Source organism: Equus asinus, chromosome 4, assembly GCF_041296235.1.
Source record: "Equus asinus isolate D_3611 breed Donkey chromosome 4, EquAss-T2T_v2, whole genome shotgun sequence".
In the NCBI taxonomy this organism is placed as follows: domain Eukaryota; kingdom Metazoa; phylum Chordata; class Mammalia; order Perissodactyla; family Equidae; genus Equus; species Equus asinus.
This window is the reverse complement of record NC_091793.1, coordinates 18,077,131-18,095,501: the sequence shown is the minus strand read 5'-3', so window position 1 is coordinate 18,095,501 and position 18,371 is coordinate 18,077,131. Positions and strand designations below refer to the sequence as shown.

The following is an 18,371-nucleotide window of genomic DNA, read 5'->3' as shown; positions in this document are numbered from 1 at the left end:
GGAAGGTGACACATTACATATGTTAGAGGATGTGTCTATGGAGAATGGAAGGCAAAGGAGAGCGGAGATGAGGAGGAAGGGGCGATGAATACAATAGCAGAATAAAACAGATGAGGCGCACCTGAGGCGCTCACGGGACGGGGAGGGGACACAGCTGGGCAGCAGCGGCGGAGCTGGACCCGAGCCCAGGCCGGTGGCCGTGAACTGGCGCTCAGGCTCTCCTGCACGGCCCCAGACCGAGGAGGGGGCAGGGCAGCGGGCAGAGCATCCTGGACTCGCCTCATGCTGCTCCAGGGTGCAGTGTGCCTGGAGGCCTCTTTCTGTGGAGGTGGGAGCTGGTGGGTCAGGAGAGGCTTTATGGGGGACCCTCTGAAGGTTGACAATACACCTTTGCAAGTATTTACCTCCTACCTGGTGCTAGGAAAAGTGCTTTTCCTAGGTCGTCTCATTTTATCTCCACAACAGCCCTGTGAGCTAGACAGTATTGCCAACCCTGTTTTACAGGTGGAGGAACTGAGACATAAACCGGGGACCCAGGAGAGCCAGCCAGTAAGAGGCTGAGCTGGGACTCCGCTGGTGTCCTTGCTGCCCTGACAGGAGAGAAGGGTGGGGGCAGGAAGTGGCGCTGAGGGAGCCTGAGTTTCGGCCGGGAGGGACCACAGGGACCAGGCTGAAGGGCATGGGGTTACACAACAGAGTAGAGGCCTTCTGCAGAAATCAGGGCAGGACGGTACTTCTCAGAGAGTCCTGGAGGGCTGAGTGCGGGAAGCTGGAGGCAGGGGCCGACCGACACCGTGGGTCAGGCCAAGTGCACAGCAAGTGGGCCAGGCGGGCCGCCCAGGCTGGTGGGAAGGTGGGGCGAATGGGATTGTGCACCCTTGGGACTTCCAGGTGGAGGTGAACATGCGCTCCAGGGGCCCGGAGCTGTGGGGAGAGATGGGGCCGGAGATGGGGCCGGAGATGGGGCTGGACAGGGTGAATGGGCATCTGGGCTGTGACAGAGGTCACAGAGATGCCCAGGAGAGGATGTACCTCAGAGATCATAGAATGAGGACGCACTCTGTGAGCTGACATGGTGCGTTTTCCAAATTTGTGGTTAAGTGACAGATGCAAAATGCAAGACCGTGTATGTAGGGTGCTACCTTTTGCATAAGAAATAGGAGGAAATAAGAAAATATTCATGTGTCTGCTTTTTTTTTTCTTTCTCTTTTTGAAAAAAAAAAAAAAGAGAGATGCAAAGAGGATAAGACGGCAGTTACCAGGTGCGGGTGGGTACCAGTGGAGGGGCCAGGGAGCTGTACTTCTTTGAGTTTAACTTGATGCATAGATCTGGCTTTGGAACCAATTTAATCCTTTATACACTTAAAAAAAAAATCATCAAACATTAGAGGAAAAAAACTTATAGTGGAACATAAGCAGAAACAAATGAACCGAACTGTATTTCAAATTAATGACATAACCATAGTGAGGGGGGGCTTTGGAACACAAGACTTTGGCTGTATATCCTCCAGGCTACGAATAGCAGGACTGCAGATAAATATTGACCTCCGCTTTTGGCAGTGGTGTGGGATGGCAATTCTGAAACTATTTTCTGTGATTTGTAGGAATGAGCCAGAAGAAAATAGACTGAGGATGATGGGAGTTGGGTTTCTCACTCTCAGAGAAACAAGTTACAAATATGGAAAGACAGAAGGCTAGAGTGGACCCAGAGCTAGAATTGAAGGTATCAGCGTGAACTCATGGTTTTTGATTGATACATAGATAGCTGGAGAAATAGGTATAGATATGTGTGTCTACTATTCTTACATATTTTTATTTATACTTTTCGGATCTGTCCTCTGAAAAGGGCTAGAAGCAAAAATACTCCAGAAACAATGAGCACAGCCAGCACCCAGATCTTGGTTTCTAAGTACCATTTTACACAAAAAGGAAAGAGCCCTTTGGGGAAATGAGTGATTGCTAGGGCTGGGCAGGACAAGAACAAGGTGAGCCTGTAACATCTTATGCCAGAAAACAAGGAAGTCTTCAAAAAACGACAGGGGCTTGTTAAAAGCATGCAGGAGTCAGCTTGAAGGGGGTTTCACTGGCTAAATCTGGGACAATTTGAACATCAAAATAAATAACGTTAATAACAGAATGTTCATGGAATAAGGAATCCTTGAGTCCATCAATGAAAGAAATGAATAAAGCAGTGGAGGAGACAAAGCTCTCCCTTACATAAAATGCTAAGTAATAACTGTAGAAAGTAATGTGGAAATGCAGAATCATTTTGCAAGATTCTCAGCAATAATCGATTCAGGCAGGAGCCATCAGTGGAGGCTCGATCTGGTAGAGACCAGGAACAGGATATTTACACAGTTTCAAAGTTCCTTCCTCACGTTTACTGTAAAATTACAAATTACAAAAGTAAAAATACTTTTACAAAAGTAAAAATAGATTACAGTGGATTAATCCTGCAAATACAGCCAGAACCAAATATCAAAGTTACCGTCACCAATAACGGGGACAGACTGACATCACAGGCCTCCTGAAGTGATCCCTAAGAATGACAAACATCACGTGATGAATAGTGACCCTCCAGAGACGTCCACACCCCGATACTCAGAACCTGTGAAGATGTTATCTCACGTCTTTGCGGATGAGATTAAATTAAGGATCTTCAGACAGGGAGATTATTCTGGATTATCTGGGTGGGCCCAATGTAAAAGAAGGATCCTTAAAAGATAGAAGAGGTTAGCAGAAGAGTCAGAGATTCTAAGATGCTGCAATGCTGACTTTGAAGATGGAGGAAGGGGCCACCAGCCAAGGTATGTGGGCACCTCCGAAAGACAAGGAAATGGATTCTCCCTACAGCCTCCAGAACGAACGCAGCCCTGTCACACTTTGACTTTAACCGGTGAGACCCATGTCAGATGGCTGACCTCCCAAACTGTAAAATAAGAAATTCGTGTTTTTCTAAGCCGGTAAGTTTGCAGTCATTTGTTACAGCAGCAACAAGAAACAAATATACATCCCTTCTGTAGTATCCTTGACAAAAATGCATAACTCGAATGTAATTCTGAGGACCCGTAAAATAAATGCAGATTATGGGACATTCTGAATAACCTGCCTGTTCTCTTACCAAAAAACTTAGAATCATGAAAGACAAAGAAAGGCAGGTGAAAGGAGACTAAAGTGACATGGCAGGTAAGTGCAAAACGTGGTCCTGGATTTGAGCCCGGCCTGGGGGGACAATTGGCAAAATGTAAGTGTGAACTGGGAGTTCCGTAGTAGTCCCATGTTCACGTTACATTTCCAGATATTGAAAATTGTGCTGTGATTACATAAGACAAAGTCCTTGTTCTTAGGAAATACTCTGAGATATCAAGCAAAGATATTTAGTGAAGAGGTGTGGTTTCTGCGACCTAATCTATGACGGCGCAGGGGAAAAAACCTCTCTCTCTCTCTTTCTATCTTGCATCTTTATTTATCTGTGTTTAGAGAGAGAGAGAAAGCAAATGTTATTGATGGGAGAATCTGGGGAAGGGGACATGAGAGTTCTTTTTTTGCACAATTCTTGCATCTTCCCTGAGACTGTGAGATTGTATTGCAACAAAAAGGACAAAGCAGACAGTATCCCCTCCTGCTCGGGCTCATGGGACTTGAGAAGGTGTGGCCCCGCAGGCGCACGGGGGAGTTGTGTCCAGCCTCGGTGTTCTGAGGGTGACTTTGGACTTGCCGGAGAGCACAGATGAACTGAGGAGACGGTGGTACCTCCTTGGAGAGCCGCTCAGAGAACCTGACCTGCTGCCACGTCTCCTCTCTCAGCGATTCTGCAGACAGAGAGGTGGTTGCTGAAACAGTAAATGCCCCAAAGTGGAAGTGAGGGAGTGGGGGTGAACGTGAGGAGGCCTCTCTAGTGGCTCCCCAGTTAAGAAGGAGAAGAAGAGGGGGCTGGGCCTGGGGCCTGCTGGCTGAGTTTGGTGCACTCCACTTCGGCAGCCCAGGTTCGGTTCCTGGGCCTGGACCTACACTACTCATCAGTGGCTGTGCTGTGTCGGTGACCCACATGCAAAATAGGGGAAGATGGGCACAGATGTTAGCTCAGGGAGAATCTTCCTCAGCAAAAAAAAAAAAAAAAATCAAAAAAAAAAAAAAGAAGAACGAGAACAAGAATAAGAAGACCAAGGCTGTGCCAGAGAGTGGGCATGAGCTGAGAGATGGGCTCAGGGACACCACCAAAAAGAAGAAGAAGACAAAAGTGGGGGAAGTGGTTTCTGAGCTATGAGACGCTTTAAGCCTTGTGTCTTCTTGCTGTTGGAGGAGTGGAGCACAGGTGCCGGACAGGGTAGAGAGTTCAGGCACGTCTGGCTGCTACCTGAGACTTGGACCGTGTTACCTGGTGTGGTCATCCCATCTCGTCCTGCTTTAATAATATGGGCCACAAAGGAGCAGATGTGACCCCACTGGCTTCTTAGCTTGTTCAAGTTGGGAAGCCTGACCTTCAGACCCGGCGCTGCCCAGCCGCCATCCGCAGGCCGTTCTCAACGTCGTTGTCCTCCACTGGTTTGCTTTCTCCCCGCTCTATTTTAAAAGCTTATAAAAATGAAATAAAAGCTTGGTGAAGTGGTGTAACAAGCCTGCTGTTTACTGGAGTGGGTCCCATGCCTCCACCTGTGCCTGGAGGAATTGGGGCTTCGTGAAAGTTTGTGGACTAAATGCTTGACCTGCTACCTGGATGGGTCATTTTCACAGGAGGAGGTGGAACAGCCTGCTTCCCTTGGGTACAAGGAGCCGGGAGTGAAGGTCAGCCTGCCCGTGTGGACACTGGGAACAGAGGCCAGCCCAGCCTCCCTCCCACAGATGTGAGTGATGCCTGCCTTTGCCCATCCCACGCCTGGGGCGTCAGGAGCAGATCCCCCTCCCAGGTGTTCAGCCCAGCATGACAGAGGAACCCTGGCATCTGCAAGCAAGCAGATCCGGTAAGGACAGGTTCTCGCTGGCGCTGCCTCTGTGCCCTGCCCCTGGCCAGGTGCATGCCCGCAGGGATGTGGCTGCCCATCCTGTCTCTGGAGGAGCTGTGGTGAGAGGCGGGAGGAGGGCAGGCGCGGGCGCCGCTGGGCGTGTTTCCTCCATGTGGTGTCTGTGTGGAAGCCTGAGCGCAGGGCTGCCAGCCAGGAGCAAGACATCGCCCCTGCCAGCCCTGCCCACCCCACCACTGCTGGACCGAAGGGCTGGGAGGGCCCTGGCATTCCGTGTTTTGTTGCCCACAGAGACATAGGCACCCCTAATAGAGGTCACATGGTAGGTGAGTAAAGGAGGCCCCTGGAAACGTCCTCCCCAGGCCCCTGGAAAGTCGTCTGAGGGGACCTGGCATCCAGGCATGCAGCCCTGGAGAATGGAGGGGGTGAATTAAAGGGGCGTATCACTCAGGGCCCAGGCGGCTTGGCTGTGGGGCCCCGGGAGCAGAGGAACATGCTCGCTCTTGCTATTCAGTGGGCCTGATCAGCCATCAGAGCTCCATGAGGACAGAAGTGACAAGAGTGGGGACACAGACAGCAGAGGCGCCCCAAGGGAGCTACTGTCCAGGCGGTGTGGACCCCCACTCGGTCACCCATAGCAGCCACAACACTCAACCCAGCGAGACCAGCAGGTGCATAGTCAAATTTGTCCCTCACAGAGTTGTCAAGGAGACTGGCTTTCAGGGGTGTAAATGCTCACAGAGAATCTCAGAAACATTTGGGGAAATAGACCTTCCTTCACACTGAGCAGATGGAAGTTTGGGCATCAAGGTCCGCATCTTAATGTAAATGTAAGTGTGATCTCCACTGGACATGGCTCCAGCATGGAAGAAGAATAAGGATGCAATGGGAGGCTGGGACCAGTGCAGTAGGCAGAAGAGATGATGATGACAAGGATGGGGCAGGGATTAAGATGGCCACGGTGGAAAACATTTAGGAGGCAGAAAGGGCAGAATCTTTGTGTGACTGAGGAGACTAGGGGTGAAAAGCGGGGAACAGTCTGAATGACACCCAGGTTCCTGGTCTGAGTAACTGGGTGGATAGCGGTGCCATTGGCTGAGATGGGGACCTGGGAGCCAGAGCAGGTGTAGGGGCCAGTAACGAATTCAGCTTTGGACATGTCTTTGGGGTCTGGAAAGCATCTAGGTCAAGCCCCTCATTTCCAGCTGAGGCAGGTGAGACCCAGAGAGCAGCGTGCCCCACCTCACACAGCAAGGGGCTGGCGAGAGCAAGGGGATTTCCTGCCCCACCTCCTCGCCATGGTTTAAAAGGTCTAATGAGAAGGGTGAAGTGGTGTTGCTTCTATTAACAGACCCCCATTCCCCTAACCTGCTCCCAGAAGCAGCCCCCTCAGGACACATGCGGGCCTCACAGGTGCTGCTCACAGGTGCATGAGGCCCATGATACCCAGCTCTCTACTTGGCCCATGTGTGAAAGTTTCTGTAATAAGTTCTGTCCAAACGTGTCTCGTGCGCTAGCAAATATCCCATTTTCCACCCCATGAATCTGGCTGGAGTCCCTGCCTGGGTTGGACGCTGCGTTTCTTGGGCTCTTCCTCTGCCGCTCCGCTCCGTCCCACTCCGGAGCCTTGGGAAAGCTGGTCGGGCAACATCCATGTGGCTGGAGCCCGTCCTCCGTGGGCTGTGGCTCCCTGGGCTTCTTCAGTCTTCACTGAATTCTGCCTTTTTCTTTCTTTTCATAAACTTTTAATTTTGAATAACTTCAGATTTAAATAAAAGTGGCAAAGACAGTAGAGAGTTTTCACGGACCCTTCACCCAGCTCCCCTGAGCTCAACCTCTACGGAACCATGACACATTCCTCAAAACCGCCCTTTGCCTGTTGAAGTGAGAGCTGCCATTGTACAAAATGAGTACGATGGGGCCTCGTCCTCCAAGTCTGCAGGTGCGGGGAGGAGAGACGGCCCCCCGCCCCCAGCTTGTTCTGCTTTGGCCAGACTGTGCTGTGAGGTGATGGGGAGGCAGGCACGATGCTCTGAGCAGGGAGACCCTCAGCAAGAGGAGGAGCCTGACCCAGGGCAAGGCCGGGGCCTGCTGGATGGGGTGGGGAGGGAGAGGTGGGCATGGGAGGGGGCAAAGGGTGGTGCCAGGGACTCCCTTCCACTCCTCAGTGGTTCGCAGCCATGGCTCTTGGCCAGAAGAGGGGAGTGGCTCTCTTGGAATGTCACGCCTTTGTTTGGGGACATCCAGGGGAAATAAATAGGGACCCTCTTTCTATGGTAGCGCAAGGAAGTTGCCAGCCTCAGGGCGTTCTACCTCTGCCACTTGTTACCTGTCAGGTCTTGGGTAAGATGCTTGATTCCTCACCTGTGAAGTGGACGTGACACCACACCCCATGTGGTTATTGCAAAACTAGGTGAGAAGCTCCGGGTGACAGATCGTGCCTGGCACGGGAGGGAGCCCTCTGTCCATGGTCACCGTTGCCTTTATGTAGCATCCCTCCGCTGCGCTCGGCTTTCTCTTCCACTCCTGCTTTTCTGTCTCCAAATGTCCCTATGGAGGCATCGGGCTTCAAAATGCTCTGTTAACAGAAGGGGAATTTAAGGTCAGATAAAAATAGCTTGCGTAGACTGAGTGCCCTCCATGTGCAAAACACTTTCCACGCATTTTCTCATTTAATCCCTCCACCATTTAGCCCTCTGACATGGGTACTATTGTTGCAACCTCCCCCATTTTACAGAGAGGTTGAGGGACTGGCTCTGCCGGGCTGGGGCTCCGTGGAAGCATTTTCCCTCCAGCCCTTCAGCAGGAGGAGGCGGCGTGGAGAGGGTGGCTGTGAGGCCGGAGCTAGGAGCTCTCCACTGAAACAGCAGCACAGGCTTAGAGTTAAAGAAATAAAAGAAACGTGCAAAGAGGGCTGCAACGTTTAAGAGGTCACCCTCCCCGTGCCCCAGCTGCCAGCTGTCCCGGGGACACCTGCTGGGGCCTGAGCCTTCGCATCCATGTGGAGACTCTGCCCAAGCACGAGCATGTACATGCATCCACGTCTGCTCTCCTGCGGCTCCTCACCCTTCCTTCTCCGTCTACAATACGCCATGGACGTGATTCTGAGACCACGGGGCGACAGGCGGGCCCCGATGTGTGATTAGGTCCCCCCTACAAGCCCTTGGAAAATAAGTAAGAAATAGCCCAGAATAATATCCAAGACACATGGCTAAGTACACGTAACAAAGTGGGTGCTGTGTTTTCCAAAATGTGTGAGACATAAGAGCAGCTAGACCGTTGGTTGATGGAGAAGCTGACCAGCAAAGAGACCACAGAAGATGCATCGACAATTCAACCAACACTGATAATGGTGAGGACCAGATAGTGGCAGGGCTGTGGGGGTGCTGCTGAGTCGGGGGAAAGCAGGCAACGGAGGAGGCATGGACTCAGCTCCTCTGCGTACCCCGAAAGCTGAGAGCAGACCATGCCTGCAGCTCCTGTGTCACGTGCGATCTTCGACCCTCGTGAGAGTCCTGAGTGGTGGGCGCTGTCATCCCCATTTTACAGGAGGGGAAACTGAGGCAGGGCACTTGCCCCCAGCCACAAACCTTTGAGGCCAGGCTGAGCTTTAAAGTCAGGGGCAAAGGTGCAACGTCGTTGCTGATTTACCCTCAGTTTTTGAAAGTTTCCCTCCTGATTCTATGGCTTCGACAATTAAAATATTTTGAAAAAGGAAAGTGAGTCGTCATGGAAACCCTGAGCAGCATTTGGGCCCATCTCTCCCCAGGCTCTCTTTTTAGAATCCTTGTGGACCTTGGGAGATTTGCTCAGAGGACAAGCTTTGGGGAACCCCGCCCTTCCTTTAAATCAGTGTGGTCCTTAGAGACATCCTGAACGACACGGCCCAGCCAACACTCACAAGCCGCTCTCTCTAGTGAGATGGCCGCCTCCCTCACCAGGGTGTCCAGCTTGAAAATCACCCTGGCATCCCAGTCTGCCTCCGGCGTCATTGATGTGTCTTATTGATGTCCCTTAGTGACGCCCGCAGGCAGCAATCCAGGGCTTCCAAGGGCCTTCAGAGCACACAAGCCCATCTCCAATTTCCCTGGGCTGGTTCCTTACTCCCACACTCTATGGACAGTGGGCTGACAGACAACGTGCCCGAGAGCAAGGCAGCGACCACCACCACCGTGTCCCCGTCCTACAGTGAGAATGACATTTGCCCCCAAATCCTATCTACCAACTTCTTCCACATCTTCTTGCCAGACCACCTCTCCTTTCAGAACATCAGCCTTGAGATCAGCTGCTTCTTCCCCCAACATGTACAGGTGAGCGTGGCTCTGCCCAGCTGGCCTGGCCACCGAGCTCAGGTGAGTGCAGACACCGGCTCTGGTCTGGGAAGTGTCAGGCTGCAGGTGGACGCCACTCCCAAAGTGAACCAGGCAGGCGCTATGTGAGCCCAATTCATATTTTTAGCTGAATAAACACCCCAGGGCGGGGTCCAGTCTGAGCCCTGCTGGCTAAGTCTCCTTCATAGAACTCATGTAGGGTGTTGTCATTTTGATGGGGTTGGGACTTCCCCAGGCCGCACTCTCTGACCTTCTGTCAAGATGCAGAACAGTATCATCAGCCTGGAACAATTGCCATGGCAGCTGATCTTTTGTATCCTTTGTCGGTCAGTCGCTGACCACTGGCTGTCCCACTGTGGGGATGCGTAACTTCCTGGGTGAGGCGGCCCCTGTCAGATAGCAAAGAACATTTGCTGGAGAAGGCGGTAACCTGACCTTTTGGCTGCCAAAACTCACGGGAACGGGGGGCCATTTGTACTGAAAGGGATCAGCTGGGGAACAGCATGGCCTATAGATGGTAACAGAGAGGGACATGTTGATTTTTTAAAATCGCGTGGGTGTGTAATGATAGAAATAAAGAAGAGAGGGGAAAGAAAAGCACTTGTTTACAAAATGGTGGCCAATAAACACAGAAGGAATAGCAGGGTTAGAAAAGATTAAACCACTGCTATGTACCCCACAATGAAATAATGGACATGGACAGGGGTCATCGATGGTGATGAACCACAGAGTGAAACATGGTTGGGGGACAGAGACAGGGTCTCCAAGGATCGCCCCATTGATTACCCGCCAAATACAAAGGGAAGACGATGCCTTGAATATCGATGGGCCCCGCGGTCCTGCCTGGACCAGGTGGTCACCCCGAGCATCTCTGATGACCCTAGAGACAGTCCAACAGCAGCCTCCTCGCTCCATATGGTGCAAAGTTCAAGTTCACTCTGCGGCTTCTCAGCAAAGACCTTTAACCTGAATCCTGTCATGGGGAAGCAATCAGACAAATCCAGAACAGGGAACCTGCTGCCGGACAATGGACCCACACTTCCAAAAAGGGAAAGGAAAAAAAACCCAGCAGGCAAAACATTTGAGACAAGAGCTATGAGACGTTTCGGGACAATGAGAGAAATTTGAACATGGACCATCTCTCAGTTGATGGTGTGGGACTGACGTTAAACTTCCCTGGGTTGTGGCAATGTGGAGAATGTCCTTATTCTCAGGAAATACATGCTGAGTCCTTGGGGGTGGCGTGTGCTGACTATAATTTCAAATGGATTAGTGAAAAATAAATGGATTAGTAAAAACATAAATTTTTATTAGTAAAAGATAAATATAATATGTTCCCCACTATGTGTGTGTGGAGAGAGAGAGTACACAGGCAAATCAACAAGAGTTAACAGTCTGTAAACCCAATGAAGGGCTGCAGGTGTTCACTGTTCTTGTCTTTTCAACTTTTCTGTGGGTTTGAACATTTTCTTTTAAATCGTGAAAAAATAAAGTGAGGAGAATACGCCCTCCCTCGCAGGGATGCTGTGAGACAGGACCGAGGGGACTTGAGGAAAGCTCCTCAGAAACCAAGCGGTGCTGGCCTGAATGCTGGTTCTGGGCCCCCGCCGGGAGGTCCCCGGGGATTCAGAAGGAAGATGACAGTCACGGCTAGTATTGGTCGAATTTGATCAGGATTTCCCAACCTCAGCACCACTGACATTTGGGGCCAGATGACTTTGCTGTGGGGCCGTCCTGTGCACTGGAGGATGTTGAGTGGCATCTCTGATCTCCACCCGCTAGATGCAAACAGTAGGACCCTCCCCACAAAGTCGTACAACCAAAACTGTCTCCAGACCTTGCCGCACATCCCCAGGGACAGGGGAGCAGACTGGCTGCTGCTGAGCCCTGGGGAATCACTGTCACTGTGTGGATTCTCAGGACAGCCCCAGAGGGCAGAATTTGTTCTCGTCCCCATTAGTGAGGATGAGGGAAGCAGGCACCGAGAGGGGAACCACCTTGCCCGTGGTGTCACTTACCTGCAGGACCTGGAGGAGCTGTGTTAGGGATCCCTGGAAGCCCTGAGATTCCTGAAGGAGAAGGGCAAGTGGCTGGGGGAGCCCCCAACGATGGCGCAGGCCAGCCCTCCAGGGAAGCGCTGGGGCCCCTTGTCGTCTAGCCACCTGCAAACACACAAGGTGGCGCTGTCCCGGCAGGGGTCTTGGCCGGAGGAAGACTGGGAAAGTCTGGGCTGATCTGCCTCCCTTTCTCCCCTGTTTCCCCAGTCAATTATTTGGGGAAATAATTTGGGAGGAAAAAAGCCCTCCCAAGAACGGCCCTTATCTTGTATGTCCTATGTGCTCCCAAGTTCTTGGCAGAGGGTGGGAACCCTCTAAGTTGCCTCCGTTTGCCTCCTATGGTCCCCAGCTCTAATTCATGCTTTTAAGAAATAAACTCACCTGGGAATTCTCACGGACAGCCACTTGGCCCTGAGGTCACCCAGATGCAGACACAGCCCCAGCCTGGATCAGATGTCCCCAGGGGCCCGCAGCGAGCCATGCCCCCTGCTCCCCAGCCTCCTGGGCCTTTGTCCAGCCTGGCACCCACCGCCCCTGCAGCTCCTGCCCGCCTGCCTCTCTGGGGAACAGGGCAGGCCTATTTATAGAGGCAGAATCCTGCCAGAAATTCTACCCCAGAGGTCTCGGGTTACCTGGTACTCTTTATACTCTTTACGAGGGGGCAGCTATTTATTGTGTCCTGGTGACTTGGGTGGCCTAGTCCTTCACATCCGCTCCCTGCCCACTGGGTCAGCCTGGGGGCTTCTGTTTCCAGCTCCACCTTTTCTTCCAGAATGCGGGCCAGCCGTTTCTGCTCACTGTGCCTCTCCTGAAAGCCGGTCTGTGGCTGCTGAAAGCATTCCTCCCTCCCAGGAGCCATCCTGTGGATTTCCTTTAACGCTCACAATAAGTCTACGACATATGTAATCTTGTTACCCCTCTGTTACAGATGAGGAAACTGGGGCTCAGCGGTGGAGTGACTCGCCTGGGCCTACGGCCAGCAAGAGGCGGAGCCAGAGCTTGAACCTAGGCAGTCTGATTCCCTCTTCACTGGGGCAACAGCCACCTCAGTCAGGGAGGAGGGAAGGGGGTCAGGGAGGGCTTCTCGGAGGAGGTTACACTTTTGTGGATTTGCACATGCATGTCTTAGTTACCCCGCTTGCCCCCCTGGAGGCAGGGGACCCAGGTGGGCTGGTCCACATCTCTGTCCCCAGCAACCAGCGCTGGCCCTGGGGCAGGCCAAGGGGATTCAGTGACTCTGATAGACGAATGCGTGAGGAGCGTTCATTCTGGTCCCAGCCTCGTCCTCACCAACCTCTGGTCCTGCTGCTGCAAGCCCCTTTGTCAGCCCTTGCTTACCAGGACAGCCCGCTGCCCTTGACACCCGGCAGCTGTAGCACCAGATCCTGCCTCCCCAGACCCTGGCAGCGAGCCCCTCGGCAGGGTGGGCCAGGGAAAGGGCAGCCCCCAGCAGCAGCATGCAGAGCAGCAGCCTGGGGACAGGACATGCAGGGCGAGGAGGTGGCCCACCTGCACCTGGAACCGCCTCTCTGCGGGATGGCTTCCCTCAGGGCTGGAGGGGAAGGGGCCAGAAATGCATATGGACGAACAGGAGGAGCCCAGCCTCCCGACCTCGGAGGACTCCACATCCAGCCCCCACCCCAGCCTCCTGCCTCCCCCCCCAGTCCTGTTTGGTCAAGCCCACCTCCTGCCTCTCCCCTCCCTCGCCCCAAGGGCAGGGCGGCTGCTATCCCTCACTTTTTCCTTCACTAGGAATCCCTGTGAGCATGGTCCCCAGCCCCCATCTGCTTCCCTGTGTCTGTGCGGCTCATCTTAGTGCTGATCATCAGCCAGGCAGGTGACAGGGCAGGGCCCAGGTGGAGGTGGGGGCGGGGATCGCAGAAGCTGTGTTGTGGGGGAGCACCCCAAGCGCTTCTGTTGCCCCTCCCCCGCCTTGAAATCCAATTTTAAAAAACTGGAACAGCTTACCTCGTACTGAAAAGATTAGAATTTGTGTTTCCAAAATGTGGGTTGGTATTCAAACACACATAATTTTACTTAAAAAAAAAGGCCCACATCTGGTGAAAGTGACCTGTAGGTATTTATAGTGAACAGAGCAGGTCCCCCTTGAAGAAAGAGGACTGCGGGGAGAGGAGGAGGCAGAAGCAGGGGTAAGAGCACCCCCCCCCCCCTTAACAAAGGCCGAGGAGAACCGGCAGACTCAGCATCCCCCAGCGCTGCTGGCGGTGGTGCCCTCAGGACCCTGAGGCCGGAACTCATGACCCCCACGCCCTCCGCCCCGCTGCGGCTGCAGGGCCCCAAGTGTCTGATGGAGGAGGTCACTTCTGGCATGAACTGCGCGTGACAGATCCCGGGAGATGGAGGTGAGTTCACCACGAACATTGTGCTCCGGCAGGTTACGATGATGCGCTGTGAAACACATCCTCTAGACTGCAAGAATTACCCGCACGGCTCCGTATTCAATGGCTCCCTCCTCCTAAGCCTTCATTTTTAAGAAGCAACTGTTTTAAGGATGAATTCGCTTCCTTTACAAGTGAGACTGACCCTCGATGCTGGGAAAACTGGAAAGCCACATGTAAAAGAATGAAAATTGACCATTCTTTTTCACCATTCACCGAAATAAACTCAAAATGGATCAAAGACCTAAAGGTGAGACCTGAAACCATAAGGCTTCTAGAAGAAAACGTAGGCAGTACACTCTTTGACATCAGTATTAAAAGGATCTTTTCGGACACCATGTCTTCTCAGAGAAGGGAAACAATAGAAAGAATAAACAAGTGGGACTTCATCAGATTAAAGAGCTTCTTCAAGGGAAATGAAAACAGGATTGAAACAAAAAAACAACCCACTAACTGGGAAAAAATATTTGCAAGTCATGTATCTGACAAAGGCTTAATATCCATAATATATAAAGAACTCTCACAACTCAACAACAAAAAAATCAAACAACCCGATCAAAAAATGGGCTGGAGACATGAACAGCCATTTCTCCAAAGAAGATATATGGGTGGCCAACAGGCACATGAAAAGATGTTCATCATCGCTGATCATCAGGGAAATGCAAATCAAAACTACACTAAGATATCACCTTACACCCATGAGAATGACAAAAATATCTAAAACTAATAGTAACAAATGTTGGAGAGGTTGTGGAGAAAAAGGAACCCTCATACACTGCTGGTGGGAATGCAAACTGGTGCAGCCACTATGGAAAACAGTATGGAGATTCCTCAAAAAATTAAAAATAGAACTACCATATGATCCAGCCATTCCACTACTGGGTATCTATCCAAAGAGCCTGAAGTCAGCAATCCCAAAAGTCCTATGCACCCCAATGTTTATTGCAGCACTGTTTACAATAGCCAAGACACAGAAGCAACCTAAGTGCCCATCAACAGACGAATGGATAAAGAAGATGTGGTACATATATACAATGGAATACTACTCAGCTGCAAAACAGAACAAAATCATTCCATTTGCAATAACATGGATGGACCTTGAGGGAATTATGTTAAGTGAAATAAGCCAGTTAGAGAAGGATAATCTTTGTATGACTCCACTCATGTGAAGAATTTAAACCTGTGGACAAAGAGAACAGATTAGTGGCTACCAGGGGAAAGGTGGGGTGGGGGGTGGGCACAAACGGTGAAGTGGTGCACCTACAACATGACTGACAAACAATAATGTACAACTGAAATTTCACAAGATTGTAACCTAACATTAACTCAATTAAAAAAAAAAAAAAAAAAGACTGACCCTCGAAACCAAGAGGACAGAGCCGAGGGAAGCTTGTGCACCCGAGGCGGCTCAGAGCTTGGAGAGACTGGACAGGCTTCTAGGCTTCCAGGCACCCGTCTCCCTGGGTCCTCTGTGCACAGCTCTGGTCTTCTTATCCCCACTTACAGAGGGGGGAGACCAAGGCAGAAAGGGTATGACTTGCCAGTCACAGAGCAGGTCTGGCCAGGGCAGGGCCAGGGCAGAGGCCTATGGTGAGGAAGCCTGGGTCCCGATCAGGCCCACCCCCACCCCAGCGATGCCCGGTCCAGTCCCCATCCCACCCTGTCCTGGGGTCGGTATGTTGGCTGCCCCAGAGACAGGCTTGGAGTTGGTACCTGTCCTGCTGACCCCCTCCCTTCCTTCTTTCACAGGTTCGGGCTCTGGATCCTCCATCTTCTGGATGACATCTGGGCCCTGCCATGGGCAGTGGGCTTTCTGTGCACCTGTACCAATGAGCAGCACCTCCCAAGGGGGATGCCCCAGCATGGCCGACAACCCCGCACCGTGCCCAGCCTCCGAACGTCCCCATAGGGTGGGGCTGAGGCCCTGAGAGGGCACGGGGCTGGCCCGGACTTGCAGGGCAAAACCCAGGCAACCTCTGGGTCCTGCCAGACGGTGGGCATTGGAAACGCTTCTGTGAGACACTGGAGCGGGCTCTGGGATGGGGAGGCCCCAGGCCCCACACGGGCAACCTCTCTCTGCTCCTGCATGTTGCACAGCTCCTGCTTCGTGTCAGCCTCAAGGCGCAGACCTGGGCAATGCGTCTTCAAGCTCTTGGGATCACAGACCCCTTTAAGAGTTTGAAGAAAGTCCCAGACCCTCTGCAGGCAAGGACACTGTGCACAGACTCACAACACTGGGGCCATAGCATCAGGGACAGCCCTCAGCCAGTCTCCAAAGTCAGCTCAGAATCCCACGTGTGCAGTGAGTCATCAGGACCCCCCTTTGATGACCATGCTCCTGTGTGTGGGAACCAAAATACCTGTGCCTCCTCTAAATATGTGTAAAGAGTGCTGGGTGAAAGAGGCCCCTGTTTTTCACACAGTCCTCTCTCCCACACTGGGTTTATGGCTTTCAACACCCTTCTGAAGAGGGAAATGTCCAGAAGAGTTGAATTGAGGATGTTCCCTCTTCCCACCCAGAATGTCCTGCACCAGTTCCTGAGCGGAACATGCATACCATGGATGCCAAGGAGGATTCACTCGTCAGTGGGACTGGGGTGTCAGGAATGGGGTGGGGCGGTGCCTTTAACACAAATCTTAAATACCTAATAAGATGCAGAACGTTCAGACATCACCAACATTTTCCCACCAAATTCCAGATTTGAGGAGACCCAGGCCTCTGCACCGAGATGAATAGGCACCTACTGTGTGCTAAGCATACACCCATTTTACAGATGCGGACACTGAGGCTCAGCAAGGATGGGTGACTTGCCCAGGTCACAGTATGTTGTGGAATCAGCCAGAGAAAGTGGGGGTGCCCCGTCGTCTGAGATGTGCTTTACAAAGCAGAGCACTCACCAACACTGCGCCGAGGCCGGTGGGGCGTGGAGAAAATGAGGGGCAGGAGAGCAATCCTGTGATGGGTCCCAGGGCTCTGAGCCTCCTGAACGGCAGCTTTACTGTTTCTGTTAAAAGAAGGAGAATTTGGTCTCCAGAACTCACCACCCATCTTGACTAACACTGATACACCTGCCTCAGGCCCACCCCCTAGCAGGTAACCAAGTTCTGAGTCAGGGATTGCCCCTGCTTTGCTCTCTTTGACATCTAGAAAAATTGCAACCAACCTGTGCTCCTCTGCCAGCAGATCCTTTGCCCTGCTGAGCTCCCGTCCCACCCCACCCACCCCTCCATGGTCACGAGCACCGCCTCCATCCTCAGCTCTGCTATTCCGCCTGCTCAGGGCATGCTGTCACAGAAAAGGCCACTCATGATGCTTGTTAACACGGCCAGACAGACTTTATCCAGGGCTATCCCGACAGGTGTAGGGACCACAACAAGGAAAAGGGATTTATAGCCAAGGAGGAGATTGGAGTGGAGGCGTCTGTGGGTGGAAGATGACTAAGATGGTCAGGCGATTCTTACTAAGCTGACCTAACAGGACTTTTGCTGAAAGGAGGCCGGCCTGGGGCCTGAGACACCCTGGGGAGTGTGGGGGATGAGGGATCTGATCAGATATCAAGGACATCAGGTATCAAGGGTGGGGCGTTCTCACTAAACTGACTTAGCAGGATTCTTGCTCTTGATGACAAGGCCCAAGGACAAGGTCCAAGGGCGTAGGGGAGACTGACTAAAGTTCGGTTAAGGAGCGAGAGTCTGTCAACCCCTGAAGCCTTCCTTCTCTTCTTTCCACTCTGAGGCTTCCCCGCTCCTCCGTCTGCCTTGGAGTCTCTGTCAGGTGCAAGTGATGCTGGCCCACTCCCTTGCTCCAGTCGGCTCCGAATAAGCAGCCTTTGCTTGTTCTCATGTGGTTCCTTTTCAGTGATTCCCACAGCTGTATCCCCTGCTCCTAGAACAGCACCGGGAACCAAGGAGATGGTCCATAAATATTTGTGAACTTCCTGACTGAATACAGGAAGCCTTCCAAGATGCCCGGCGAGGTCAGCTCCCCACCCGGTGGACCCCCGAACCCCTGTGCTTCCCTTGGACACAGCACTGACCCCACCCCGCTGTGGGGCCATTCCCTTTGTAAGTGTCTGACTCCTGTCCCCTCCCCCAGGCTCTGAGCTTCTTGACGGGGAGCCCTGTCTGGTAGAGATGCCTGGTACCCCGTGTTGGGACCCCGCCCATCTCCTCGTGGCCCTCCCTACCCAAGGAAGCTTCCAGCTGCAAGCTCCTGCCACCCTCCGCTCAGCCAGCTCTAAGCAGACCTCGGGGATGCCCTGGAAGCAGCCCTCGGCCAATGGCCGATGAGAGTTGAAGGACCAACACCTCAGTTCCCTCCCGCCCCCTCCCTGTGGCATGATGCTTCTCCTGGAGGACACAGCGGGACTGAGGCCCACCTGGTGGAGTAGAACCTGCCCACAGACTTCCCGCGGCCCCTGCCCGCTCCCCGCCTAACACTCCCGGCTGCATTCAAATCCTGCTCTCTGGGTCGGCTTCTGGGAGAACCCATCTAACACAGCACCTAAGCTGCTAGAGCACAGTAGAAATGAACTTGTCGTTCAAATGTGGGTCATGAGTTAAGAAAATGTGTCAGTCTGTGAAGGTGGTTAACTTTGGAGGAGTTTCTGTGTTTAGCCAGGC

General features: G+C 52.6%; 2 long non-coding RNA genes across 11 annotated transcripts; both read right to left on the bottom strand.

The window, feature by feature from the left end:
* Positions 1-1,236: 1,236 nt before the first annotated feature.
* On the bottom strand, positions 1,237-12,910 carry LOC123289181 (uncharacterized). Of its 8 annotated transcripts, XR_011502549.1 has the most exons (6): positions 11,731-12,910; positions 11,311-11,454; positions 10,079-10,265; positions 9,543-9,681; positions 7,291-7,539; positions 1,237-4,575 (listed from the first exon to the last, which is right to left on the bottom strand). It is a non-coding gene; the product is annotated as an uncharacterized lncRNA (long non-coding RNA). The 8 variants fall into 8 exon arrangements; XR_011502552.1 differs by lacking the exon at positions 10,079-10,265 and having other exon boundaries at positions 1,238-4,575; positions 11,731-12,906; XR_011502551.1 differs by lacking the exons at positions 9,543-9,681; positions 10,079-10,265; positions 11,311-11,454 and having other exon boundaries at positions 1,248-3,812; positions 4,379-4,575; positions 11,731-12,892.
* Positions 12,911-12,940: 30 nt separating this feature from the next.
* LOC106845918 (uncharacterized) lies at positions 12,941-16,993 on the bottom strand. 3 transcript variants are annotated; one of them, XR_011502555.1, is made up of 5 exons: positions 16,913-16,993; positions 16,647-16,753; positions 15,462-15,540; positions 15,106-15,247; positions 12,941-14,928 (listed from the first exon to the last, which is right to left on the bottom strand). It is a non-coding gene; the product is annotated as an uncharacterized lncRNA (long non-coding RNA). The 3 variants fall into 3 exon arrangements; XR_011502554.1 differs by having other exon boundaries at positions 15,106-15,569; XR_006523803.2 differs by lacking the exon at positions 15,106-15,247 and having other exon boundaries at positions 15,462-15,569.
* Positions 16,994-18,371: the final 1,378 nt, after the last annotated feature.